Source organism: Pleurodeles waltl, chromosome 1_2 (assembly GCF_031143425.1).
Source record: "Pleurodeles waltl isolate 20211129_DDA chromosome 1_2, aPleWal1.hap1.20221129, whole genome shotgun sequence".
NCBI classification, from domain to species: domain Eukaryota; kingdom Metazoa; phylum Chordata; class Amphibia; order Caudata; family Salamandridae; genus Pleurodeles; species Pleurodeles waltl.
Window position 1 is genome coordinate 666,237,101 of NC_090437.1, and position 20,821 is coordinate 666,257,921.

Sequence of the window (20,821 nt, forward strand, 5' to 3'; positions counted from 1 at the left end):
TCCAAGCGCCAAGATAATCTGACATCCTGCAGCAAGGTGACTTTAAAAAAAAGGAATTGTCTGTACCCCAAATTTCAGCTCTTCATAATTGAAAGCAGGTGTCACTGTCACAGAAGGGGATCAAGTCAATCTGAATATAGCCCAAAGCATATATACTGGTTACAATTGGTGCTACATGTCACATTACAACCTGTAACTGTCTGTTTCACATCTTCAACGAGTCTACCTGCCACTGGGACCATGGAAACACTCCTGAGACAACCAGTTCACTCCTGGATGAAGCCCTCAGTAAGGAGAGCACTCCTGGATGTGTGGACATTGGGGATGGCTCTGGCCCATCTGGGCAACCTGGTCAGATGACAGCGGTCAGCCGCACCCTGTCCACATAACCTCCTCCCTGCCCTCCTGCTTTTACATCTCAGGCAACCAGTCACCCCCAAACCAGTGTCCCAAGGACAGTAATAACCATCATGTGCCCCCAATCCAGGTACCAAAGAAACAACTCGGAAACACGAACAGTGATGGACCTGGCACCAGTGGGCATACTGTGCGAAGGGCGCAGGCATGTGGGGGTAGGGTGTGTGGGACGGATGGTGTGGGACAGTGGTATGAGTCTGCTAGGAATAGGTCTGGCCAGGCCACCATCTCCCAAGTCTTGGGAGCCTACCAACAATCCAAAGGTGTGATGGACCAGGTACTTGTCATGCTGGGGGAGAACAAGCAGCTGCAAAGTAACAACCACCAGGAAGTCATGCAACAGTGGGAGGACCACAATGCCCACATGGTTTCCCTAACAGAGGTGCTGAGAGACATCAACACCACCATGAGCATGGAACATCCACAACACCAGATCCCTTCCATTGGCCAAATTACACCATCCTCTTCAACATCTGTGGCAGTCAGTGGAATGGGGGCCCTGCCAGGGGAAGGAGTTGCCTCAGACACCCCTGTCTTTCTAGCTGAAGAACCCCCACGCAAGCATGGATGTTCACCCAAACAACCAGGAGATGCAGATGGCAAGACAACAACCATTGCCAAGAAGTAACCCCCAAATAATTGAATCCCTTTTTGTGCCTCACATACTCCCTGTTGACTTTTCTAACATATCTATTTTCCAGCATAGTAGCACACTGAACCTGGGACTTCTCGAGTTGTGGCTACTCAATGATAGCATTCATGATGAATGATCCCTTCACTGTTTGAACATTATTTCTTTGCTCACATTTATTCACATTCATTCTATTCTTCTGTGCACACAAAAATATCCATCTATGTATGATAGTCATTTTTCACTATTGTGAGTAGAAACTGGTATATGTTTCATCTTCATGATTAACTCATAAGAAGGAAATGTGAGGAGGGACATGTCACAGGTAGCGTCATGCATGGGAACACTAATCTATGGGCCTGATTTATACTTTTTTAGTGCCAAATTTGCATCATTTTTTGATGCAAAAGTGGCGCAAACTTACAAAATATAATTGAATTTTTTAAGTTTGCACCTCTTTTGTGTCAAAAAATGACGCAAATGTGGCACTAAAAAAGTATAAATCAGGCCCCATATTTATTACAATCTGCAGCACATAGTCTGACCAAACGTCAGGATGGTCATAGTTAAGTATGTCAAAACATTTCTTGTTTCTTCCTAGCTGTCTATAAGTAACATCCCACTGACCACTGAAGTTAGGGACATGTTAGACTGTGTCACTCTGAATCACCTAACAGATTGGTGGAAATTGTCATCAGCTCAACACTTATCACATACCTATACCATACCTACCAAATCAACATACCCTATAATACAGACAAGGAACAGTAAAACAGTCCCTAGCCAGAGAACCTTCCACTTACAATGGTCAGGCATCAGTAGGCATGTCACTCACCTATGTCAGTGTTGACACACATGCACAGTGGCCTGCAATCAGGGAACACAATGACAACTATATACAAGTTAAACAGGATCATTGTCAGTACAATGTGAAGGTTGAGTGAATGGATTGCACAGGTTGACATGTGTCAAAGACACCTGATCACACACATGACACCATGTCTGTGTGTATTGTGCATGGCATAATAGGTTTGATGTGCTGTGTATGTGATGTTGTGTCGTATGCTGGGTTGAATTATGGTGTTATTGTGTGTGTTCCATTGCATACGGATGTGCATGTGTGTTGTATGTGTGTTTGGTCCCTGTCCAGTGTTGGGTGTGAGTGTGTGACATGTTATTGTATTTGTGCAGTTGGTGTGTTGTTGTTACAAGTTTGTATGTTGTGTGAGGATCTGTGTGCCTGAGCCTGTGCTGTGTTGCCGTACATAAATGTGTGGTATTGACGTGTGTGCTGGCTGAAATGTGTGTGATGTGCATATGTGGGTGTCCTTGATGCAATATGTGAGTGTGTGTGTCACTATGCTGTTACGTGTGAGTGCAGCCCTTCGCACCCCTTTCCCTATGGTATGGTATGTAACTGTACAAATGTATACATTTTACAATACATATCAGGTGAGAGTGTGTACTTACGGTTGTTGTCGTTCTCATCGGCGATGATTCTGTTGTCTTTCGGTGGGCAGCAGGATGATGTCTAGTTCTGGTTCCATGGCTGCTCCGGACATGTATGGCATCCTGGAGGTGAGTGTCTTCTTTTATAAAAGAGGTCGCCAACCTTTTCCGTTATAAGAGCTACTTATGTTCAATGAAAATCACCCGAGCTACTAATATTGGTGATGTAATAGTGACTTCCCTATCCAAGATTGTCAGCAGTGATCACATCCGTGCATTTGGCAGGGTTGTCAGCAGTAAATTAAAAAACAGAATTATCAATTTAAAATGCCAATAATGGGTAATACATAACTGCCATAGCTGTGATTCGAGTAGAACCCCAAAGTAAAATTATGAGTAATATTGCTCTCCAACATCATGATTTATCACTCAAATAATAGCTTTATATCTATTTTGAGCAGTCAACCATTTTCTCCAAACATCAGCTTATGAGTTTTGATAATACACACATTTTCGTCTCAAATACGCACTTTTTTCTCTTTCTCTCTCTCTCTCTCTCTCTATATATATATATATATATATATATAAATATATATATATATTCTATATTTATATATAGAAAATGGTTCTATATTAGTAGGCAATGGTTCTATATTAGTAGGCTGGGCTGCCCACAGGAGATCTACTTACAAGGAGCTGGAGAGCTATTGGTAGCTCATGAGCTACTTGTTGAAGATACCCGTTTTATACTATTTCTGCCCGGTGCTCTGTGGTAGTTGGACTGTGGCGGTCACATTGGCTGTGTGCAATCTCCTAATAGGTCTGGCAGAAACATGGTCTCTGCCGGAATGTTTGTGCCTCCAGACGACCGCTGTGGTCTGTGCTGGCTGGTGGTCCGGCGGATCGCTGGTGGTCTTCTGAGTGCACCACCGCCAGACTAATAATTTGAAGGTCCGCTCCACCAGCCTGTTGGCGGTCTGACTGCTACAGCCGACATGGCGGTCACAGAACCGCCAAACTCGTAATGAGGCCCATAGTCCCTGCAACCTTTGTTTTTTCAGTGGATTGCTAAAGTTTATTTAATTCTATTTCCTAACTGTAACGTCTCTGTAATCTTTGTTTATTCAGTGATTTTTTAAAATGTTTACAATACAATTTGTACTACAGTTTCACACATACATTCAATTCAGTAATAGACATTTTCAGAAGTTTATAAATATATTTTATTAACACACTTTTTTATTTCTTCATCTGCATTTCAACAATCTTGACTGTTCACGTATCATTACAGATTGTCACCCTTATTTAAACTTCAACAGTAATCCAGACAGGTATTCAGTTGCAATTCCGGTCATCAATTACTTAGGGCCTGATTCAGAGTCTGGTGGAAGGGTTACTCTGTCACAACGGTGACAGATATCCCGTCCGTCAAAATATAATCCCACTATATCCTATAATAGAGTACGATAGTATGCATCTCTGCATTGAAAAAAAGGGAGACTGAGTTGGTTTATCGAGGGGGTTGATAAATTAAAATAGAATGATAGAATCAAAGATCATTCAATGCAAATCATTAGTTCCAAATGCCATTTTTGTTAAGGAAATTTGGAATAGGGATTTTAGGAGTATAGCCAACTCAATGATAGTCGATAGTAGTACCCTAGGGAATCTGATTCAGATAAGCACAATGTTACTGCATTTTCCTGTTTTCATAGTTTTGTGGAGATTAACTGTACTACTAATCTATTTTTTTTATCTTCTTTATTTCTTACATCAGCCCCCAAGGGCAGGAAGAGGGGCACTACAGAGGTGGGTTCGGCAGGAGCTGGGTAGGCATCGACCACCAATGCCAAGGCTGAGGGCTCTGCTCATCCCAGTAAGTCCTATTATTTATTATTATTACCTTAACTTTTACCTCTGCCCACTTTACACTACTTTTAATTTTGCCTTGTTTACGTTTTTTTACTGTCTCCTTTTTTCCAATTCCCCTGTCCAATTTTGGTTTAATTACTCTAATCTCTGTGTTTTTTTTTTTGTTGACTTATTTCATGTTTTTTTTGTTGGTAGCTGAATTTTTATGGTCTGTACTAGTCTTTAGATTTCTTTTGTTTTGTTGATAATCTTTCCTTCTCCCCTATATATCTTGAGATACCGTAAGAATAAGAATATATTTTTGATACGCTACTGTCTACTGTGAAGATTTCAGGCCCAAATAAGCTAGTATTATAAATAATATTGACCATGTATATTTGCTGAGAAAGCTTTCTTTTTCTTGCTCATGCACTAACAGTTAAGAAGAGAGTGGTCATGGTCATGGACCACCCCTCACCCCAATGCTGTGCTGTGTACTTCATTTATACAGTATACCAGTAGTTCCGTGACAGTGCAGCACGGCTGGAAAGTATGAGGTTCTATTAGATTTGCCATCCAATGCCATATGTCTTTCATTGACCATTATTTTTCCCCTCTTCATTGCACTTCAATGATTCAGAATAATCATCAGCGTAGGGTGTAGCTCTGCCTCTCCATTACGAATAGTTTTTGGTTGGCTTGACTACTGTCTTTTCTAACATTGTAAACCAACAAAATGCCCATGGTGATATTTTTGAAAGAAGAAACTGCAGTGCTAAATGAACTGTAGTGATGTATTGAGATTGCTTTTTTTAATTCAAATTTAAGGGGAGGTGTATCTGGAATCTAAAAAATGCATAATGTTTTTTCTAGCTGCTGCAGGAGGAGTGTCAGTTGGAGGGGGAAAAGAAGCAGCTGGGACAGGTGGTAGTAAGTCTCATTGCTTGCTTACTGACAATTACTATAATACTGACCAGCTACAAGGGCATCATCGTGACTTGTGATCGTGAACCTTCCGCTTTACCAGCTACAGCGATGGTTGGGTTATGACCTCTTCTATCTGCAACTTAGCAAGAGCTCACATAATGTACGCAAAAAATGATGGCTTGATGGAAACGGGAAAGAACAGAAGGTTAAAAGAAAGGATGAGTGAAATCAGTGCAAGGAAAGGCTGCGTGGGTGGGAAAAAGGATGTGTGGGACAGTATTGGGTAAATGGATGGATGAGTGAAAGGATGATTGAAAGAAAGAGTGGATACCGAATGGATGAATAATGGATTGGAAATTTTTGTGAAAGACTGGATCAGAGAAAGTAAAGCTTAAATTATGGTGGCTATGGGTCAATATAGTAGGAAGAATGAAAGAATGATTCAATGAACTGACCGTTTGACCAGCATCCGTCGCTTCCCCCTGCGTGGCCACTGCTGCTGCTGTCTCCTCACAGAGCCTGCTGGATTTGTGTTCGAGGCCCACCTCCACCCACAGGCACCCACCTGCACCTCATCCCTGGTGGCCTAACGGCCACCTGCATCTGTCAGGTCTGTCTGTCTTTTATCTCTTTCATTTGTTTTGCTGTATTTTGACTCTCTTTGCCTCTTTTCTCTCTTTCACTCTCCTTTCACTCTTTTTTGTTCCTGCGCTTTCCCTGCTGCCTCCGCGGCCCTGCCCTCAAAGCGCTTCCCGTCCTCCCAGCTGACCAATCCCCCCACGCCTTTCTAAGGGTGGCCGCTGTGTGGCCACGCACAGTGGGCACGGCAAAGGCAAGCCCGCCTGCGCCCATCCACGCCTGGACCCAGCCCAGCGCCATGGAATTTGGATCTCACACCACCCATTGATATGACGCTTGGACCGTCCACGCACTAAACCCAGGATGCCGGAGCAACTGTCACCCTACCTCTCCCAAGGACACCCACAGACCTATCTCCTGCTGTCACTGCCACCTCACATTCTTTGCACACCAAACGCCAGCCCTCACAGTGCCAGAACCATTTTCAAACCACCTCAAGTGCATCTTCCATAATGTCTACTCTCTGCACAAACCGTGGAGATTTGGGACCTGATAGCCACTATCCGCCTGGAAATCACGTTTTTCACTGAGACATGGACTAAAACAACATGAGGATCGGACATCGCCATTGCCATCCCCAGAGACTACAAGCTGCTACGCAAGGACTGCCCATCCAGACCAGGAGGCGGCATAGCCATCGCCCACAAGACCATCTTCCGACTTACGTTAAGCACACAGGAATTCACCCCCATCATGGAGCACCTTCACTTCCAAGTCCAAACCACCTCTAAGACCACCACCCGCAGCACAGATATCTACAGACCACCCAGACCACGCCCAGCGTTCAGTGACACCATTGTTGATATCATAGCCCCACACATACTCACCTCCAGCAACTACATTCTCCTTGGCAACCTCAACTTCCACTTCAATGATCTCAGGGACCACAACTCCTCAGCACTACTCGAGAACCTGGACATAATTGGGCTCAAGCAACTGGTCATCTCACTGACGCACACCGCTGGACACACTCTCGATCCCATTTTCCATACCAGAAGCGACATTATCTTCAACTACGTGACCCTGCTACACTGGACTGACCAACACGGCATCCATTTTTCCATCTCAAAGCCCACAGCGCAAACCCAATCAACACGCCCGCCTACAGAAAGTGGAACCAGATCTCAGAGGAGCAACTCACCAGCACCCTCAGCAACTCCCCACCTCCTGACGCAACAGATGCCAACACCTCAGCCCACAACCTCCACGAATGGATCACTAACTGCGCCAACACCCTAGCTCCTGTCCCAATGACTACAGGGAAACACTCATCCAAGAATGCCAGTTGGTTCACCCCTGCAATCAAGTAATCAAAGCATTCATGTAGGAGGCTGGAGAAGAAGTGGAGAAACAGCAAATCCCCGCAAGACCTGGCCACCTTCAAAGCAGCCACAATATCCCACCACAGCCTCATCAGGTCCTCCAGGAAATCCACCCAACAGGAACGCATCAACTCCACCACCCACAACACCAAAGAACTCTACAACATCATCAAAGAATTCGCCAAACCACACGCCGTGACCATAGACATCCATCCATCCATCGCAGGATCTCTGCGACAGACTAGCCACCTTCATACACCAGAAGATCCAAGAAATCTATGACAGTTTCGGACCCCAAGACTCTCCGAGCCCACCAAAAACATCACTGCCAGGACCAACTGACCCCCCATGAATCCTGCACACATGGACCCCCCTCACAATTTAGGATACCCACTCTATCATGAGCAGCATCCACTCTGGAACCCAGACCAAACCCCTGCCCATACTACATCGTCAACAATGCCAGTGCCTCGATTCCACCCGAATTCTGCAAGACCATGAACTGCTCCCTAGAGTTAGCAACCTACCCCAAAAACTGCAAGCATGCAGAGATTTGCCCACTTCTGAAAAAACCCACTGCCGACCTGATGGACCTCAAGAACTACCGCCCCATCTCACTGCTCCCCTTCCCAGCTAAAGTCACAGAGAAAGCAATCAACACTCTGCTTTGCCAACACATCGAGGACAACAACGTCTCCCAGTTAGGATCCAGAACCAACAACAGTACTGAAACCGCCCAGCTCGCAGTCATAGATGACATCTCCTCCCTCCTCGACCGCGGACAAACAGCAGCCCTCATCCTACTGGATCGCTCAGCTGCCTTTTATACAGTGTCCCACTGTACACTATGCGCTAGACTTCATACAGAAGACATTCGCGGCAAGGCCCTTCGATGGATACACTCCTTCCTGACAGGTAGAACACAGAAAGTCAAGATCCTGCCACACCTATCAGAACCCACTGACATCAGCTGTGGAGTACCACAAGGATCATCACTGAGCCCCATGCTGTTCAACTGCTACATGATCCCACTTGTTCCTATCATCAGGAACCACAGCATGAGCATTGTTTCCTACGCTGACGACACCCAGGTAATCCTCTCGATGACCGAGAACCCCTCAACAGCCACAAAGAATTTCAGAGATGGGATGGAAGCAGAACCGAGATCCTCATCTTGGGACTCTCCCCATCAGCCTGGGATGACTCTTGGTGGCCCTCTACACTAGGCAGGCCCACCACCCCTACAGACCACGCAAGAAACCTCTGCATCATCCTCGACTCAATGCTCACCATGACCAGGCAGGTCAACTCCGTCACCTCCACCTACTTCCACATCCTCCAATTCCTCCGAAAGATCTTCAGATGGATACCAACTGGCCTGAAAACCGTGACCCATGCCCTAATCTATGGCAATGCCCTCTATGCTGGAACTTCCAAGAAGAACCTGAACAAGCTGCAACAAATTCAGAACGCTGCCACCAGACTCGTCCTAAACATCCCCCACTGAGAACACATCACAGAACACCTGAAGAACCTCCACTAGCTCACCATCGAGAAGAGGATCAACTTCAAACTCCTCGTACATGCTACAGAGCTCTCCATGACAGACTCCATGACAGCGTACCCATCTTCCTCAACCACTGCATCACCTGGTACTCCCCTTCCAGACCTCTCAGCTCGTCCCAGCAGTCGCCAACATACCTGCATAAAGAAGTCCTCAGTTGGAGGAAGATCATTCTCATACCTGGCAGCTAAAGGTTGGAACACCTTATCAGCGCACCTCAGACAGTCACCATCACTGCCTCAGTTCAAGAAGGACCTACAGACCTGGCTCTTCAACTGATATTTGAGGACTCCTCCCCCCCCAGGGCATAGAGACCCTATTGGAGAGTAGTGCGCTCTAGAAATGATTGAATGATTGATTGAATGATTGCTTGGATGAAGAAACAAGGGAGCTGTTCTGGAGAGGGGCATGCTGCTCATCTACTTCACTTATATTGTTTTGTGGTTACCAAAGCTATAGCTCAAAGTGGGGCGTATTTTAATTTTTGTTCCAATCCCTTCACTCACTGTAGTTGGTAAGCAAGGCAGATATTTATCCCACCCATCATCATTGATCAACACCCTCCCTGCCCATGGCATTTTACCACCCATGACCGAAATGCAGTATGGTTCAATCATGACTACAGTGTTGGATGTGTAATGTGTGTCTGCTTGAGTTAATACAGCATTTACAAAGTTTTCAATGCATTGCAAACTGAGCACACAAGGTGTGTTTCCCTTCGCCCACTCATTCACCTCTTGTACTCCAATTTGCACTCCATAGTGCATAATGCCTTTCTCATAAATAGAGGTAATTTATTTTTATTTTTCCACTCTAAATGACTGCTAAGTTACTAGAAAAGCCTTTAAAAGCTTTTCTGTCAGACAGTCAGTGCTTCAATTTTTATACGAGGCATGTATGGGTAAAAAATTAAATTGGCCCTGTGTCTCACCTAATTATTATCAGAAATTCCAATGGTCCTAGATAACTGGCAATGTACTGCTACTGTGCCATGTACTACTTAATTTTAAATAAGTGTTTGCACAGAGCATTGTTTACAATTTGCCCATTTTCTTTTTGCTTCTCTCAATATAGCTACCCCTGCTGGTCCATCAGTACCACCCACCAGGCAGGAGATAGTGGCCCGTCTCTGGCCGCAGAGGCTGGAGACATTCCAGGCTGAATATCGGTGGCTGGTGGGCCTGGAGGATGAAGACCAGGGACCGAGTTCAGCAAGCCGGCCCCAGCCTCCTGCCTCTTGGCCAGTCAATTGCTGGCGCTGCCACCAGCTATCAGGAACTGCTGCCGCACCCTCCCGAGCTGACATGCAGAGGGCATTGCTGCAGCCCATTCTGCAGCAGTTGGATCAACTGGAGAGACTGGTGGAGAGGCAGCTGCAGAGGATTGAGCAGAGCCTGGATCAGCTCCGGAACCATATAGACAGTGCCCTCTTCTGAGCCTTTTTTTTTAAACAAAATTTTGGGTGGGAGGGACTTGTTGTGGGTGAAGAGGGTAGGGAGTTAGTTTGCACTGCTGTCTTTTAGTGTAGCCTGATTTTTGTAAATCTGCTAAAAAAGTGTATGTCATTTACTTAAAACCTTGCTCTACTGACCTCTGCAACTATACTGACCATTAGAGGATATTTGCCATTGCCTATTTTGCCTAAAAAAACCTAGATATAAAAAGACAACATATTTTTTCATAGGGATTATTTACTAACTAAACAAGTTAACTTCAATCCATGGTTTTTCTGTTACCTGAATAGATGAAGCAAGGGAGTCTTCTTACTGCTGGTGTTTCCCAAAGGTAGCATCTTAAAGGGGGTGGTAGGCAGTACTAGTAGCAGGCTAGTACACTAACAGGGAAGAAAAAGGGTGCACTTCCACCTAGGCAAACTTCAACTCCAGGATTAATCAAAGTGTTATCCATCACTGTCAACTAGATTGAAAGAAAACAGAGAGTAAGTGGGTCACATTATATAACAATTTTAGGAAGACTGAGACCAGACTACCACAATGACAGTATTTGACACAAAACAAAGAAGACCTGATATGACAATACAAACTAACAATATCAGCTTCTTCTGAGCAACGGTGGGGAGCTAGTATTTAAAAACTATACTTAGGAGATTAAATCACGGAGCCAGGACAGGTTGGCTCAGGGTCAAGAATGGTTGCAACAATGTTTATGCAACACACAACACAACAGGCCTTAATGATGATGTTGATGGTGCCAGTGTGGAATTTCGTGCAGGTAATGGAAGGTCATGCCGTGAGTTGGTGTCACTTTCACCACACACGCCCCAGCAAGTGTGTGATCCATTTATGGTGTAAAATGAAGTCACACCTCAATAAATCACACAGCCTGGGGGAAGAGGGTTAGGGTGCTCGATGAATGAATGGGAAAGGTGATTAGGGGAAAGGTGTGGCAATGACAAGCACTACACAAAAGAAACCATGACAATATTCATCGGGGCACCAAGCAGCACACCATCATCAATCTGTTGTGGAAGGAAACGATGAAGGTATAAGTATGACACAATTCAGTTAAATGCATTGCAAACAGCCCTTCTACTCCAGAAAGACCCAATATAGTATATCTCCAAATGTTATGTGTTCTAGGGTTAAAAAACGAAACATTGTGGAGGACTGAAGTTAACCCACCCAGTTTTAAAAATTATGATTGTTCAAAGGCAAATTATACTGTATTGTCAAATTGGGCGGTGCATCTCCATTCTTCTTGGACTGTCCATCACTTTTGGGTGCCTGGCTGAACCTGTACGGTAGGTAAGCTGGAGTTGTGAGCTTCACAAAGTTTTGTTTGTGCAGGAGAGGACTAGGAAAAGGCCTATGTATTGAAAAAATAGTAATTGTATTATAGAATAAAGGAGAAGGACAAAAGAACCAAGGTAAGCTTCATGAGGAGTCAGGAGTGTACCAAGAAGACTCAGAGGCAGAGCAAGAGCATAAAAAGGAGTTTCACGTTTAAGCCAGCAATACAGCAAACACACACTTAGCAGCATTTCCCAAATTAACTCACCTTTCTCCAGTCTACAGAGCTGAGTGAGTACTAGGCCTCTGAATCCTTGCTATCATCATCATGGTTTCTCTTTGAAACCATGAGAACTTCCATCCTCCTGCTCCGCCCTGAGTCCGTCCTGAGTCCATCCATCTTCCTCCTCCCAGTACCAAACTGAGCGAGATAGATCTGTGTAGTCATGTGCGCTGCTGTTGAAGAACTAATAGAGAAACGGAACTGGAGTATTTTGTGTAGATTTGTGTTTGGTAACTAAAGTGTCTGGTCTGGTCTGAGGAACCATAAAAATGGCGTGGACCCTGCAGCCCCCAAACATTGCAAATCATCAGAATCAAGTTTACAAATTTTTTGAACTCCCTCCCTCACTGTAAGCCACCACATACATAATCAATTATCACTCGCAATCACTCAATATATCACCACTCTTTGGTGCAATAGTTAGTAGTTACCTCTTCCAATCCAAGCATGTGGTTAAACAAAATATTATGTCCTCTATTGGTAGCAAGTAGCAACACATTGGAATTTGGCATTGGCAGTCTTTGAATCAATGATCTTCTGGGCCAACCCTGCTGGATGATATATAAAAAAAGGATAGGCAATAGCATGTGAGGGAGGCAGGCATCTTCTCCAATGTCCCAAAGGGAATGTAGGGGCTTCTTCATTGCACACAGTTCCAACTCAAATCCGGCCATATAATAATATGTGACTAAAAAATGGTGGGTAGCATCAATCCGACACAGGCATGATGCTCCACTAGCCATTTTTTTTAGAAAGAAATAATTAAAACATTCTATGGTGGCACTGGCATACTCAGTCTGGGAAGGGGAGTTCATCCTTAAACTCAGATGGTACACCCAGAAGTTGGTCAGCAAACACACTTGATTCTGACCAGGCATCCTTTTTCTCTACATGTGATGTTCCGGAAACAATGTAATCAGGTGGTATAAAATGCTGGTTCATTTTGATCATGGTCAATCGCTCCATGTTTTGAGGCGAGAGTCTGGTCCTTCTTACTGTATTAACTGCACCAACTGCACTGAACACACAATCAGCAGCCAAGCTGGCTACAGGACAAGCCAGATACTTTATTGCCAGCCTGCTGAACTCTGGCCATTGGTGGATCTTCCCATACTAATACACCAATGGGTTTTTATCCACATACACCTCTTTTGGGTCATCCAGATACTCCTGTCACTGGTGCTTCCACTTGCTTGACATCTTTTTTCCTTCACCTCTGCACCGGACTTAAGACCTGCCCCTTGAAACCAATCCTATTCAGAGGCTGGGAATGATTCTTCTGATGCTGTTGCTATCAGTGTTCTTCTCGCTGGCATTAGCTGTTGTGAGACAATACTGCCCTCTCAGGAAGTTTCAGGTGGCACCCTAGAACTGCAGAGTGGGACTCTAAGTTCCTGCCATTCTTCCAGTTCTCCAGCTTGCTCAACAGTCCATCACTTGTATTTTGAAACATCCCCTACAGAAAAATGAATGAAAGAGGAAACGTTTTTGTAATGTGGATCAAGTAGGGTGGAACAGATGTGCTCACACCTCTGAGTGCAAACCTTACAGACACCTCCTTTAACTGGTCCTGTAGCAGATTCAACAATGAGATAACTTGGCCCATCATACTGTCCTCCTTGCTATTGTCCTGTGTAAAAACAGCATCTGTGCCAGGCATTTGACAAGGCCTCATTTGTCCCCATCCATGGTCATAGTTTTCCCAATTGCATCCCCTCCTCTTAGAATGACATAGTCACTGATCTGTCTGTACTGTTCAAAGAGATGTTGCAACATATAGTAGGTTGAGTTCCAATGTGTTGGCACCTCCTGTATCAGGGCTTTAACAGATACTCTGTTACCACGATGAATAATCCACAACTGTTTCCTGGCTTTAAAAGAATGGATGAAGTGATTACAGATTCATTTGCAGGTGGTCAGCATGCTGCTATTTCTTCTTTTTTTAGAAAGTCTTGCACAACCAGGTTTATGCAGTGCGCCAAACATAGGACCCTGAAATAGCTACTGTCTGGCATGACCTTGACTATGTTATTTCCTCCTTGATATTAAATTCATCCAAGATGTTTGCAGCTGTGTGTAATTTCTCCATGGCAAAAGTGGCTACTGTTGCACGCCGTTGAATGCTCTTAAAACTTTCTTCAGGGCCAAGACCTGCAGCTAGCTTTTGCTTTACCCCCACAAAAGAGATCCAGTATGCAGTGATGCACATGTAATCAGTCACCTGACAACTGGTCCACATGTTTGTCATTAGGTGGATAGTCTGGACAACACTTCGTTGCAAAGCTTGTCCAACCAATTGCAGCACATCATGATGCAGCGCTGGAACAACAACTCTGGCAAAATAGGTCCAACTTGGAACCTTCCATTTTGGGCAGATGGCTGCTACAAACTCTAGGAATCTCTATCCCTCCACAAAAGAAAAAGGGAGAAGGTCCAGAGGTAAAAAAAAATTCAGTTTCCCATTGTGCAAACGTGTCATTGGGTGGTTGGGGTCATAGTGCCCCTCCTGCCTAATATGTCCATAATTGTAACCTGCATTTTCTTCTTTTGTGGGGCCACTGACACTTGCGACTTTTGAGAAATAGGTGGAGGTAGGCTCAATGTGTGTCGTGGTACAGTCACCGTATTCTGTGGTATCTCCACCTGACTCTAAGTCTTCCTGTGTCATTGTAAGGTCACTGAGGCGGGTGATTCTGGCACACTGCTGGGGACGGGGCTGCTTTGTGTGAGGATATTACCCTCTTCTTCCTTACCTTCCACCGTTATTTGACCAGTTGTATCTGATGCTTCCCGGCTCTCCTCCCCTTCACCACTGCAATCAAGTTCAGCAATTTTGTAAAGGTTCTCCTCCCACCGGATTGCATGATGTTTTTTAATATGGGTTGTATGGCCTCCCGTACCATAATGTGAACCATGCTTACCTTGACAAACACTTGTGTGGCAAATGGACCATATCGCAATGTTTTCCTCCTGTTTGCTCACTGCAAAAAAGTTCTAAACTGGGAAGGAATACTTTCTTTTTGGGGCACTGCCAATGCCTGAAGAAGAAGTAGAGATGGGTGTGTAGATTACCCCTCTGCAGTGCATACGTCTACTGAGGTATGTGTTGCTGCAGGTCTCTGATGGGGTCTTACAAATATGGGAGTTGGTGGTGCCTTCTGTGCCACATCTCTCGGAGCAGGTTGGATAGTCATGTCGGACTCCTCTGCGGCAGCTTCCACAATGACTATCTTGTTGTCATCATCCTCCTCATCATCACCCCCTTCCATGATTCTAAGGCTTTCTGGAACTTTTCTTTTTCCTTGCCTCCCCTGGCATCTCCTGGATTCTGCTGGGGTCCACTCCTTGTCCCTATCATTGTCATCAGAAGTGGTGATTGGTGAAGATGGTGGAGTAGTACCTTTGCTTTTTCTTGCTAGAGATATGGGAGCCATTGATTCTTAAGGAGGAGGTTCTTGCTCCTGTTCTGCTCTAACTTCCAGAAGATCTACTATTGATGGCTGTGGCTGCTTTCCTGAAATGATTGGTTACTACTGTGCAAAAGGGACAAATCTAATTCAATGTCACTGTTTGTCAGTATTGCCATGATTGCAGTGACTGCCTCACTGACAGAAATGGTCTTGGGCTTAGGTTGGGGTGGTGCTGTTGATGGGGGAATGCTGCTCCCAAGTTCCTCCCCAGAGGTTGGTGTGGAAGGCACACGTCTCCTGAAAAAGGTTGTTGTTGCCATGCCACTGGTGGAAAGCTGCTTCTTCTCACTGGACACTCTCTCTGGAGCAACTTTCCTTGGGGACATCTTAAGCTTTAAGTTGGCAGTGACACTAAGATGCACAAGTGGAATAGTTTGGAAGACTGAAGTAACTGTAAGGCCTTCTCTTTGACAGTACTGCGGGTGATATGTGCCTCTTCTCTTGTGCTCCTAAAAGCAACCAAGTAAAAAAAAACATGTAGTTAGTGAAGCATGGCATCATTGTAGGTTGAAATAGTGCAGACAAATTCAATCCTAAAGCCGGATTACAAGTGTGACAGTCGTCGGACCACTAAACTCACGGTGGCTGTTGGACAGCCTCGGTTGCGGTGGTCCTTTCGCCACATTACGAGGTTGGCGGGCAGCCCTGTTATCCTACTGCTGTCTCCGCCAGGATCTTTGGTCCTGACATGCTGACGGTGCAGAGTTCAGAATCAGACAGAGCGGTGCTGGAGTCAGCACTGCCTTGATGATTATTACCTGGTTCTCTGCCAGCCTTTTCATGGCGGTCTTACCGTCCAGCACTCTTACAATGCTTGCTGTCTTACCGCCGTCTCCACCAGGATCTTTTATCCCAGTGGGCTGATGGTGGCGGAGGTCGGAATGAGCCATGGTGGTGCTGAAGTCAGTGCTGCTACTTCAGCGCTGCCCTGCTGATTACGACCTGGTTCTCCACCAGTCTTTTCATGACAGTTTTACTGCCATGAAAAGGCTGGCAGGGAAAAGGTGCAGGGGGCCACAGGGGGTCCCATGCACTGCCCATACATTTGGCATGGGCAGTGCAGGGGTCCCACTGCCAAGCACACTCACAAAGCTCCCTCTCTGATATTCAGACAGTGAGCTTTGCGAGGGTGCTGGTGCACCCTGCGGGCAGCAGCATTTCCGCCGGCCCGATTACGAGCCAACGACAATGCTACCACCACTTTCCCACTAGGCTTAAGGGCAGAAACCAAGTTTTCCTCCCATCCGCCTTGGTTTCTGCCCTTCAGCCCAGCGGGAAAGGCATAATTTAATGAAAGCATTGTCAAGTAAAACCACTCCATAAAATTGAATTTCAAATCAAACTGCACAACATACAGATTTGGCTCTTCACTTTATCTTCATCTGTTTTAAAGGGGCACCTGGGGTAGTCAAAGAGAGGTGCATGGGTAAATGGAATAATCCTTTAAAAAACCTATAGCGGCAAGGTGGTCTAGAGGTGTCCAGGAGGAAATGGAATTATTATACACTTAAAGAAACCAAAATCTGTAGTGCAGATGTGGGTTGTTTGTTTGATGGATGGAGGAATCGATGTGGATGGATGGATCAAGGCAAAATGTAGACTTAAATTAAATTAAAATAAAAAATTTAAAGATATACAAAACATTCAAAACTAAAAATTTAAATTAATAACAATTAAATTAGTTACACTTAAAAATAAAAATAAAAAATAAAAATAAAAATGTAAATTTGAAATGAAAATTAAATAATAAAATAAAAAAATGAAATAAACATTTGAAATAAAAAATAATAGAATAAAAAAATAGAAAATTAAAAATTAAAATAGTTTAAAATAAACAAATGATCAATAATTAACAATGTTTGCACATAAGCCTATGGTAAGGACACACTGGATGGATGCACAAATTGGCTGCCAGCCACATGGTCAAACAACCACAAGGAGCAAGGAGGCAAGGCAAACAAAGAACTCATGCAAGCCTATGGCAAAGAATCACTGGCTGCATGCACAAAATGGCTGCTAGCCACATGGTCAAACAACAACAAGGAGCAAGGAGGCAGGGCAAAGTACACAAGCAAGCCTATGGAAAAGGAACAATGGCTGGATGGACAAAATGGCCACCAGCCACATGGTAAAACAACAACAAGAGGCACGGAGGCATGGGGAACAAAGAAAGATCACATACAAGCCTTTGGCAAAGGAACAGTTGGTGAATGTAGAAAATGGCTGACAGCCACATGGTCAAACAACAATTGCAAACAAGGAGGCATGGAGAACAAAGAACTCATGCAAGCCTATAGACATAGACTGCACAAAATGGCTCCTGGCCACATGGCATGGATAATAAAGACAGATGGTGGACGATGACAAACACACACACACACACACACACATATACACGCACACACCCACACACACACATGCTGGCCACAAGGAGACATGGTGGCAGCACTAAAGAAAACACTAAGAATATTTCAGCAATTCAAAACAAGACAATGAACTGAGCTATAAACATTTTACAACAACAGTACACACAACCTCCAATGCCATCAAATATTACCACACAACATTTATCATTTTTTGCACACAAAAAAGGAATGCAAAACATAGCTAACATTTTTCATTTCATGGAATGCAATCCCTGCCTTAAATGAAATTTTAAAAATATATACCACTGAAATATTTATTTCTTGCACTGATGACTACTAGTACCGGGCCTACTGGCTAGGTGGCCCTTTGGAAATCTAGGCCACATAGTAAAATAATATTGCAAATGTTGCAAACATGTAGAAAATGGCAGGTCTTAATCTGTGCAACATTTTTCCTTTACAAAAGATGAAAAATCAATGAAATGCAAAATAAATAATAACTAGGCCCATACTTAAACTCGAGGCCACCCACCACTATAATTTTTTTTAAATTAAATTAAAGTACAAGGAAATACTGGTGCATGCCCAAGCAAACAAACAACACCCCTATTCAATAGTCTTTGAACTTACTTGTGTGGTTTCACAAAAACAAGGTCCTTAAATCCATAGGTATGTTCAGGAGACAAAGAGACTGGTTCTTCAACCTCAAACCCCAAGTAAAAAGTGACCAGGAGATGGACAAAGCACTGTGAGGAGCCTGCTAGAAAGGAACAGGAAGTTGGAGTCTCTGGGGCACTTCCTTCCTGTTTGAAAAAAAGGCTTCTCAATCTCAAAAAGCAACTTGCGGGTCCATTGGAGAAGAAATCCACTCAAAAAAACACATTTTGACTATATTTAGATGTATCTGGAGTAGAAAATGTACTCCAGGTGCATTCGCTTACCAGTGGGACTGTTTTGTCTACTGTCCTGGCTAGAAGCAGCAAGAGTAAATGCAAAGCCTTGTGCGTGCGGCCGGAAACAGCACAATCAAACACAAAGGCCGTCATTTCGACCCTGGCTTTGAGTGATAAAGTGGTGGTAATACCGCCAACAGGCTGGTGGTAATTACTGTCAAATTATGACCCTGGCGGAGAAAACTCCCATAGACAGCCAATGTACCACACCAACTGCCAGGGCGTTAACAACACTGACCACGGCAGTAGCCAACAACAGCCAGGCGGAAGACAAAGTACCGCCCATCATATTTCGACCCTGCAAGCCACCACAATTTCCAGGGTGGTACCAATGCCATCAAAAGTCTGGCGGAAACATATCACAGAAGAGTAAAGACTCACCATTGGAGACACGGGGAAGAACAACTCCGCCATGGAACCGGAACTGCAAGTCTTCTCGATGGTCATCTACGTCATACTCCACCTGGAACACTCATGCCGACAAAGAAGATGATGGTGAGTACAACAGCCACCTAGCACACAAGGGAGGGAGGGAGAAAAATGTGAACGACACACACACACACGCACAACACACACCAGACACACACACCATACACACAACCAGCTGCAGTCGAAAAACAATCGCACACAATACACGACAGAATAATTCAAGGACAACAAGAATGCAGTAATGAGAATGTATTGATATAAACAGCTACCAAATGAACCAATTGTATGAAAAACAGATATGTACAAATGTACACAAAGGACCAATGCCCAGTACAATGTACTAACGGCCCACATGGCTATAGGGCACAGTCCAAGGCCCAACTCAAATCCTGACTTCATCCGGCTAGAACTCTGCAGGAGCATCAGTTTGCAAGTGGGCAGGCACCTCAGGGGGATGGAGGGTGGGGGGCACCTCAGCCGAATACAGGAAGAAGCCCACTGGTTTTGGAGGAGGCTTGATGCCCATTTCTCTTTGCTGTGGAGTGCAAGGCCACAGTCTCTCAGGGGGGAACATGCCCACTGCTCCTGGAGGGGGCCCCTTGTACAGCAGTCCTTGGAGGGTGGCCTACATGGCTTCCGTGCCATGGGCAGACTCTGCTGGAGGTGACGGATGCACTTTGTCAGCTGGCTGTGAGGTCTCTGTGACCACTGGGCTGGGTCGTTGGGACCCTGCTCTTAGGGGCAGGACGAGGGGGAGGGGAGGGAAGAGGTCAAGTTGGGCAAGAAAATGCTTCTTAGGGATGGTGGGGCTCGATGAGGGAGGAGGGATGGGATTGGAGGTTGAGGGAGTGGTTGTTGGAGGTGTATGTCTGCTGGACTTGGGTGCATGGGCAGTGTGCTGATGTGAGGTGGATGGTTGTTGGGTGTGTGAGTGCTTCCGTTTGTGTCCTTTAGGAGGGGGACAGACAGGGTGGGAGAGGGCACAGGGGACACGTGCATGGATGTTGAGGAGGTGTCTGCTAGTGAGGTGTGAGTGCTGCTGTGTGTGGTGATGCTGGTGGTGGATGTTGATGCAGTGCATGCAGGTGTGAGTGTGGACGAGACTGTGAGGGAGGTGAAGGAGGAGGAGGAGGGGGAGACAGTGGAGGCAGTGGATGTGGTTGCGTATGCAACTGTCTGGTGTTTGCAAGAGTGCTTGTGCGATGAAGTGTGGTGCCCTTGTTTGACTGTGCCGCTCTTGTGTGTTGTCTTGTGTGCATGCTCGTCTGGCTGTGTGCTTGGGATGGATTGGGGTTGAGGAGAATGGGACTGGGAAGAGGAAGTTGGAGGGGGAGGGTAGAAACAGCAACAATGGCTGCCACCATAGAGGAGGCCAGAGCCTGAATCGATCTCTGTGGGGCCGCCAATCCAGTGTGACTGCCCTCCAGGAGTGCATTTGATTGCTGCATCTGGGCTGCCAGCCCCTGGATGGCATTCACAATGGTTGTTTGCCCTACAGAGATGGATCTCAGGAGGTCAATAGCCTTCTCGCTCAGGGCAGCGGGGTCCACTGGGGCAGGGCCTGAGGTGCCTGGGACAAAGGAGATGCCCACCCTCCTGAGTGAGCGAGCACGGCAACTCACTGAGGGGCTACAGGGAGGTCGGTGCTGGTACAGGGGTGGTGGCTGTACCTGCAGCTGGGGTGGTCACAGAGGTGTCCGCCACCACCAGGGAGCTCCCATCGGAGGCGGTTTCAGAGTCTGTGCTGTCTCTTCCAGTCTCTGCCGTGGT